The sequence below is a fragment of the Piliocolobus tephrosceles genome, chromosome 8 (genome assembly GCF_002776525.5).
Source record: "Piliocolobus tephrosceles isolate RC106 chromosome 8, ASM277652v3, whole genome shotgun sequence".
Lineage (NCBI taxonomy): Eukaryota > Metazoa > Chordata > Mammalia > Primates > Cercopithecidae > Piliocolobus > Piliocolobus tephrosceles.
Window position 1 is genome coordinate 74,239,853 of NC_045441.1, and position 8,221 is coordinate 74,248,073.

Sequence of the window (8,221 nt, forward strand, 5' to 3'; positions counted from 1 at the left end):
TGGGGAACATGGAAGGAAGAGGATCAGTTTTGGAAAGCCATTAGGAATCTGGGATATATTCTCTTTCCATCTTTGATCTCTCCATTTCTGCCTTATGTCCATGTTACTATTTTCCTCTTGCTTTAGCTTTCTCTGCTGATCTGCCCTTATGACAGAATACAGCATCTCTACAGCTCCCAAGCATGCAAATTGTACCTACAGCCATGAAAACAGACTGGCTGGCTTTCCTTTGGTCTGGATTCCACATTCCTGAGAAGAAAAATGATTAGCTCAAACTGGGTCAAATTTTCCAGTTAACTATATCCAGATGAGTAGGGAGTTACAGACTACCAATATGATTCCTAGAAGCCCAAGCTATTAACTGGGGAGCCATTCCCTTTTTTGGGAAATGGGTTCAGTAGACCCTTCTAAAAGCATCTATCCCAGAGTTCCCATCCAGGCAATGCAGAGGCCCAAATCAATGTATAAAGGAGGGTTGTCTTTCTTCCTGTGAACCCCAAAAATTTGAGACAGGTGTCAGTTAATTTAAAAGTTTATTTTGCCAAGGTTGAGGATGTCCCCATGACACAGCCTCAGGAGGTCCTGACAACATGTGCCCAAGGTGGTTGGGGTACAGCTTAGTTTTATACACTTTAGGGAGACATGAGACATCAATCAATCAATATATGTAAGAAGTACAGTCAATATATGTAAAAAGATAGGTGAGACAGGAAGGGCTGCATTATTTTGAGTTTCTGCTTAGTGTTTCCAAAGGAGGCAATCAGATATGCATCTCAGTGAGCAGAGGGGTGCCTTTGAATAGAATGGGAGGCAGGTTTGCTCTAAGCTTGTGATTTGGGGGCCTCAAGATTTGTTTTCCTTTCACATTAAGCATTTAACTAGAAAATAAGTCTCTGGTCTCAAGTTTCACCTGATCTTTCATGGCTAGAATGGTTTATTCCTAGACAGGTAGGTCCTGAAGGCTCATTTTTAGCAGGTTGTGAAGTCTCATGTCCTGTGAAGAGCAAATAGTTGAAGAGGAAGTGAGAAAGAACAACAAACAAAAGAACACTCTTGGAAAATCAATATAGGCCCGACTACTCTGAAGTCTATACATCAGTAGCAGGTATGAAAGTGGCTTATGTATGTAAATAGGTGGCTGTTATTTTCTTCCGAACTTTAAGTTGTCTAGTTTCAGTTTGCAGGGCTTTAAGAAAGCACAGCTTGGTTTTCAGTGACTCCCAATAAGGAAAAAATAGAAGGAAAAAAAAGAAAAAAAATTGAAAACATTATTTTGAAGACTTGTAGTCAAGAGAAAATTGGAATTTAGCCCAAACCGTAGAAATAATAAAAATTGAAAAACATTAGGCAAGATTAGAATCTAACAACAGGTATACAATTGTTTTTGAAACATAATTTTTCTCTCTCCAGTTTGCCATTTTTGCTATGGACAAATCATGGTAGGACTGATTCGCTTTAATATACTTGGCCTAATTACTTATATACAGTGCAGAAAAAAAATAATTATTTTTTACATAGGCTTTATATTGGCTTTGATGGAATGTTGTTCCATAGAAGGAATCCCAGATAAGATTTTTTTAAAGCAGAGCCCAGCCATGGATTTGTGCCATCAAATATCTATGAGTTGGGTGAATTTTCTCTTCTCTTGAGGTTCTAAGATAAACCAGGGGCTTCTGTGCCTGTTAGAAGTGACATTCTTTACTTACCACAGATCAGAAACCGTGTACAGGGACTGTGTACACAAAATATGAGGTCAATTTTTTCAAGGGCTCCATAAGTCAAGTTTGATTCCTGAAACGAAAGCACACCATTCCAGTCAAAGCCTTGGCAAAATAATCAGTTTCTCCAATTGTGGTCTGTTATTAATGAAAACAGATTCTTATTGCACTTATGCAAATAACTGTATTGCCATAAGTTAAGAAGACTTACAAATAGTTTCCAAATTCTGGAGAAATCAATACAGAGAAACAAATATGCTCCCAATTTTGTTTATGGGAGTATACTAAATTGTTAAAAGCTGCCGATAGCTCAAAAGAAAAGTTAAAAGAAAAGTTTTAAGACTGCAAAACAAAACAAAGGATCAGCAATATTTTAAGCAAAAAGTCAAAAAGATCATTTCAGTCCATGCAGTTAATTCCTGTTCTGCTTGATACTCATGAATATTTTATAGCTCTCCATGAGTCCTGAACGTTTTTCCTCTATTCTGATGTCACAATCTCCAAAATTATCAGAAACCTGCATTCAAGAGCACCTGCTAGTTTTACAGCCGAGCATAAAACCACCTTCTAAAGAGGACCAAAACAAGACAACTATTGTCCACAGATGACAAAAAGTTTTAGGATGGCCATAGTCAAAAACACAATTGAAAAGGACATTTGTTACCCCTGTGGCACACAATAATTTTAACATAACAATTATGATTATTACTGATAGTGTACACTGAGTTATATAGAGTTATAGTAATTTCCCATAATTTTGGAACACATACTAATAACATATTTTACAAATACAGTCCTCCAAAAAACCAACACCATTTCATATTTAACAATGCTTCCTGTATAATTTTTGTACCAAATAAGCCAAATTATGTTATTTTCTGGACTTTACAGAACCTAATATGTTAAAGCTTTAATTAGGTCAGAAAAAGACATAATTTATAATTTGATTTTGGAAAGTTTGTCAAATATCAAAGGTTTTAAACACTTGATATCACGAAATTGGATCACAGGTTATTGTAAAATAAGTCATTCATTTAACCAAAGTGATAACTTCCGGACTTTAAAAAAAGGCAAGAACCTTTATTCTTTGAGAGGTGACTTAATTTTCCAAACAATAAGCCCTAATAAAACTAGCAAGAAGCCAATTAAATTTGTTTTTCAACATTTTATAAACAGTCTATAACATTTTTAATCTTGACCATAAGATACAGCTTCCATAGTGCTTTATAATCTTTATGACCTTTACTAAGGAGTTGGTTAATGCTTCAAGAAAACCTTGTTAATCTGACACAGGGACCCATATGCTGGTCTTGCATCAGTGTGCCTTTGACATTAATGATTGATTTATAAAGAAACTTAACTTATTTTATCTTTCAAAATTGGCCCTTACAATATTGCGTGCCCATCTCTTCTGTGATAGTCCCTGGGCCTTGAGGAGTTGAAATACCTTTAATTTCTTGCCCTGTGTCACGGAAATGTAGTTTATTTTGACTGGCATCTTCTACAAGGCCTGAAGATGAGGCTTTAATTGCTGTCGGTGTTTAAGATTTAACAGGACTTTGTGTCCTTTTTAGATGCAGGAGTTAAAGCCCTGTAACTCAATGTCACAAGGACTTTAAAAGCACATACAGAAAAATACATGGATGTAATAACCTTAATTAAAACAAATTTTTTTAATCTCAGTTTTTTTCCCTAAGCAAACCAAAACTTAATAATACTTGGACTTTTTGATTTGTCCTGAACATCCCTCCTTTTTAAACAACCAGTCATTTTATTTTAGGACTAAAGTTTACCATGTAAGATTCTTTCTCATATAAAATTATTTCTCTTTAAGCTTTCTTTCCACACACACACAAAAATACCTCTTTATTTTTATGACTTTACATCTCTTTTTATTTCATGGTTCCTTTTACCTTTGTTTTATATATAACCTTTAAATAAGCTTTGAATTAGACAAAAATTTTTAACCTTTTTTCTTTGTAAGAATATTTTGCTACAATATATATTTATTGGAAAATACCCAAATAATGAAATATATATTATTTAATTTAATATAACTTTATATTCTAAATTATGAAATTATGAACAGTTGGTCTACAAGTATTTATCCCATTACATTTATCTATTTTATTTTAATTGTCTACCTAGATTATTTATGAAAACTGTGATCGTCATGAATTTAAAGTTATGAAACTGCCATTGCAAAATTATATATAACTGAGACAGTGAATAAGGTTTGGCCAAATTGACTATAACCTGCTCTTAACCTCCAAACTGTCCTTTGTCCTAGGCGTAGGCCAAACTAACTTTGGGAGCAACTTAGTTTATAGCTTTGAAACAAAAGTGGTAACAGCCCTTTCCGAAAACAAACTTCCTTATTGCCTGTAGTCTAGACTGCCTAAAGCCACAGGATTAGAAGTTATGGTAATCTTACTAAATTCAAGATGCAGCTATTTTCATTAAACCCATATCAATGTCTTATTAAAAATTACACAACCAAAAATCATTCTGTTGTGGACTGAGTTTATAGTTTCATAATCCCATGCCAAATTTTGACACGTTATAGCATTTGGCAGGGATAAGTATGGAATTGCTTGATTAATAAATGCAAAACAAAAACTATGTGCTGGCAATTCTTAAGACATTTCTAATATTACTTTACCAACAATTTTAAAGCTAGCTTATATGTTAAATATTTTATTTAAGTTACATAAACTTGAAAAAGCGTTTGACTAGTCTTTTTTTTTTAGTATCTGATTTAAGAGCTTTTATTTTCCTGTAAGCCAATTAATTAGAGCTCTTTTATATATTTTGAGCAGTGAAACATTTTGTACACAACACATAAATACATACAAAGATGTATTAGGCATGCCGATGGAAGTACATTTTATAGATTTATAAAGACCCTGCTCCTTTTTTTTCCTATCTCAGACTTTCAGATTCTTGACAGCCTGTTTCACAACCCTAGGCAGTTGTCAGCTAAAGAGCCTTAAATTTACACACTAAAGGAAACAACTCAGGTGAAAATCCAATAGCAAAATTTACATCATAAGGTACAGAGAGAAAGAGAAAGTGTGGTGGTGCTAGAGGGAGATGTTTTTTATTGTATTTTGAGCCAAATGAAACATAAAATTAAACTACACTCTTTCTTAAAAACACAAGAGTAGCCTCTGTTGCAATAACTATTTTAGTTAAAAAAAAAAAAAAGAGAGAGAGAGAAAATCAGGTGAAAACAGAATTCAGTCAACTGAGAAGAAAAAGAAAAAAAAACTGAGAAGAAAAAGAAAAAAAAAAGACAAGGTCTTAGGAGAGGAAAACAAAAAGCAAAAACTTGTAGGCCTTTCAAATACAAAAATGCATTATCTGCACACATACACACACACATCTTGGATAGCCTTTTAATTAAGTTGATTTTTAACATTGAGCTCCTTTAAAATTTTTTTTTAAATCTTATTATATTTCAACTAGGACAAAATGCTGCTAAACTAACAATGATCACACAAAAATATACTATTTCTGAGCGCTCTAAGTGTTAAGAAGAAATTAACACCAGCTGGTTGTTAAATGCTAACTTTAGTCATTTAAAAGGAGTTTGCAAGATAGAAGCCCAAACCAGTTTTCTACCTAGTGATGGGTCTCAGGCTGTAGACTGCTCTCTACCATCCTAGAAGCAGGAAAAAACAACAACAACAAAAAACCAAGCTCATCTTCTCTGTTTTAAGCGAGCTCAAACTCTGTAAAGGAATTGCCTGCCTTCGGACATCATGGAAGCAGGAAAACTTGCCTTCCTTGTGTTGGGAGCAAGTAAAACTCAAAAGAAAAAGAGGAGTTGTACAGCAAAATAAAGTTGGATCATGACCAAATTTTGGGAAGTCAGGGATTCTCTGGAGGGGGTGCTCTCAGACCTCAGCAAATTGTTCTTTTGGTTTGAGCCATAAAGTTAGCTCCTGCTGGTATCAAGCACCAACAGGAGACTTGTCAAAGGTCAGGGCCATCTCCACTCAGAATCCCTCCATGGTTATCAAAATGCGAACCCTGAAAATTTGAGTAGAAAGTTTATTTTGCCAAGGTTGAGGATGTGCCTGTGACATAGCCTCAGGAAGTCCTGACCATGTGCCTAAGGTGATGCAGCACAGCTTAGTTTTATACATTTTAGGAGACGTGAGGCTTCAATCAATATATTTAAGAAGTACATTGGTTCAGTCTGGAAAGGCAGGACAACTTGAAGCGAAGGCAGGAAGACTTGAAGCAGGGAGGGGGGTCCCAGGTCGCAGATAGGTGAAAGAGTGAGGGTTACACTCTTTTGAGTTTCTTTCGAGTCTTTCCAAAGGAGGCAATCAGATGTGCATCTATCTCAGTGAGCAGAGGAGTCACTTTGAACAGAATGGAAGGTAAATTTGCCCTAAGCAGTTCCCAGCTTGACTTTTCTCTTTAGTTTAGTGATGTGGGAACCCCAACTTTTATTTTGCTTTCACATCCCCAGCCCTTCTACTTCATGTTTTCTATTTGTTTGTTTTTGTTTTAAACACACAAATTGAGAGATATATTTTTTTCTGATTTTAAAAATTGAGAGAGCATAGGAAACCTTCTTAGGTGCTAGAAATATTCTATATTTTAATCAGTGTGATGGTTACATGAGTGCATGTACATGCAAAAATTTTAAAAAATTAAGGGAGCATCAACAAATTAGGATCAAATTGTGATCCCTGATTCCAGTCCTATCCCAACAATCAGTGTGAAAAAGAAACTTACTTGAAGATATTTTCACAGTAAATTTTTGCCAGGCTGGAGACTAGATTAGTGAATTGAATGCATCCCGATCTGGAGGTTCTCAGAGAAGCAAACTTATTATTTGCAACACGGGGCCTATTTTTCTGCATTAATCATCACTCTAGGTTTACTTGATAGGAAAGAGGCCTTCCCGAGGGAAGATAAATGAGTGTGTGTTTCTTTCAAAGGCAAGACTCTGAATGAAGGGGTGATATTGGTGAGTCCTTTTTAATTTCCTTCAAATACCATGTTCGTGCTTTATTTAATCCACTTTTGTTTTGTTTTGTTTTTTGAGACAGGTTCTGGCTCTGTCGCCCAGTGGCACAATCAGCTGACAGGAGTCTGGACCTCCTGGAACTCAAGCCATCTTCTCACCTCAGTCCCCCAAGTAGCTGGGACTACAGGCTCGCACCACTGCATCTGGCTATTCAATTGTCATTTTGGGGGGCATGTTGAAGCCTAGAAGCTGGGCATGGTGGCGTGTGCCTGTGGTCCCAGCTACTCGGGAGGCTGAGGTGGGAGGATCACTTGAGCCCAGGAGGTTGAAGCTGCAGTGAGCTGTGATCGCGTCACTGCACTCCAACCTGGGAGACAAAGCCACCAGATGGTGAAAAAAAAAAAGGCCAGGCGCAGTGGCTCACGCTGTAATCCCAGCACTTTGGGAGGCCGAGGCGGACAGATTGCCTGAGCTCAGGACTTCTAGACCAGCCTGGGCAATACGGTGAAACCCCATCTCTACTAAAATACAAAAAATTAACCGAGTGTGGTGGTGCATGCCTGTAATCCCCAGCTACTCGGGGGGCTGAGGTAGGAGAATTGCTTGAACCCAGGGGGCGGAGGTTGTAATGAGCAGAGATGGCACCACTGCACTCCAGCTTGGGGGACAGAGCGAGACTCCGTCTCCAAAAAACATAAATACACAAATAAAAATAAAATAAAATAAATAAAAGGCAAAGTCTAATAAAAGTGTAAGATTTTAGAAATGCAATGGATCTACAAGTTTCTTAAAATGAGACTACGTTCTCGTTGCTATCCTTTGTTTCAAAGCAATACTGCCACCTATTGGTATAAAAAGACAGCTTTATCTCATTGTTTTTTTCTGAAAGTCCTGTTGCTGGAATGAGGCCCAGGTAACCACGGGCGAAAATTAAACTGTTAATTCAACATTGACACCCTGCCTGTCCCTCGCAAACTTCCCCTAAAGACATAGCTCACAGGAGTCTTAAAATTATGCCATCAAATAAAACAGACTAAAGCGTATTACCAGTACCTTAGAAAGCTGGAATTGTTGACTTCTGTATTTGCTTGAGAGAAACTTCCACTTTCATTGTCTCATTGTTCACTTTCGTTCCACCTAAGATTTTAAGATCAAAAAATACTTTTTCGGGGCCGGGCGCGGTGGCTCAAGCCTGTAATCCCAGCACTTTGGAAGGCCGAGACGGGCGGATCACGAGGTCAGGAGATCGAGACCATCCTGGCTAACACGGTGAAACCCCGTCTCTACTAAAAATACAAAAAAAACTAGCCGGGCGAGGTGGTGGGCGCCTGTAGTCCCAGCTACTCCGGAGGCTGAGGCAGGAGAATGGCGTAAACCCGGGAGGCGGAGCTTGCAGTGGGCTGAGATCCGGCCACTGCACTCCAGCCTGGGCGACAGAGCGCGACTCCGTCTCAAAAAAAAAAAAAAAAAAAAATACTTTTTCGGCTGGGCGAGGCGGCTCACTCCCGTAATCCAG

General features: G+C 37.4%; 1 long non-coding RNA gene across 1 annotated transcript; it reads right to left on the reverse strand.

Moving 5' to 3' along the window:
- Positions 1-687: 687 nt before the first annotated feature.
- On the reverse strand, positions 688-7,936 carry LOC111551064. Its single transcript, XR_002734262.2, has 3 exons — positions 7,759-7,936; positions 1,707-1,791; positions 688-994 (listed from the first exon to the last, which is right to left on the reverse strand). It is a non-coding gene; the product is annotated as an uncharacterized LOC111551064 (long non-coding RNA).
- Positions 7,937-8,221: the final 285 nt, after the last annotated feature.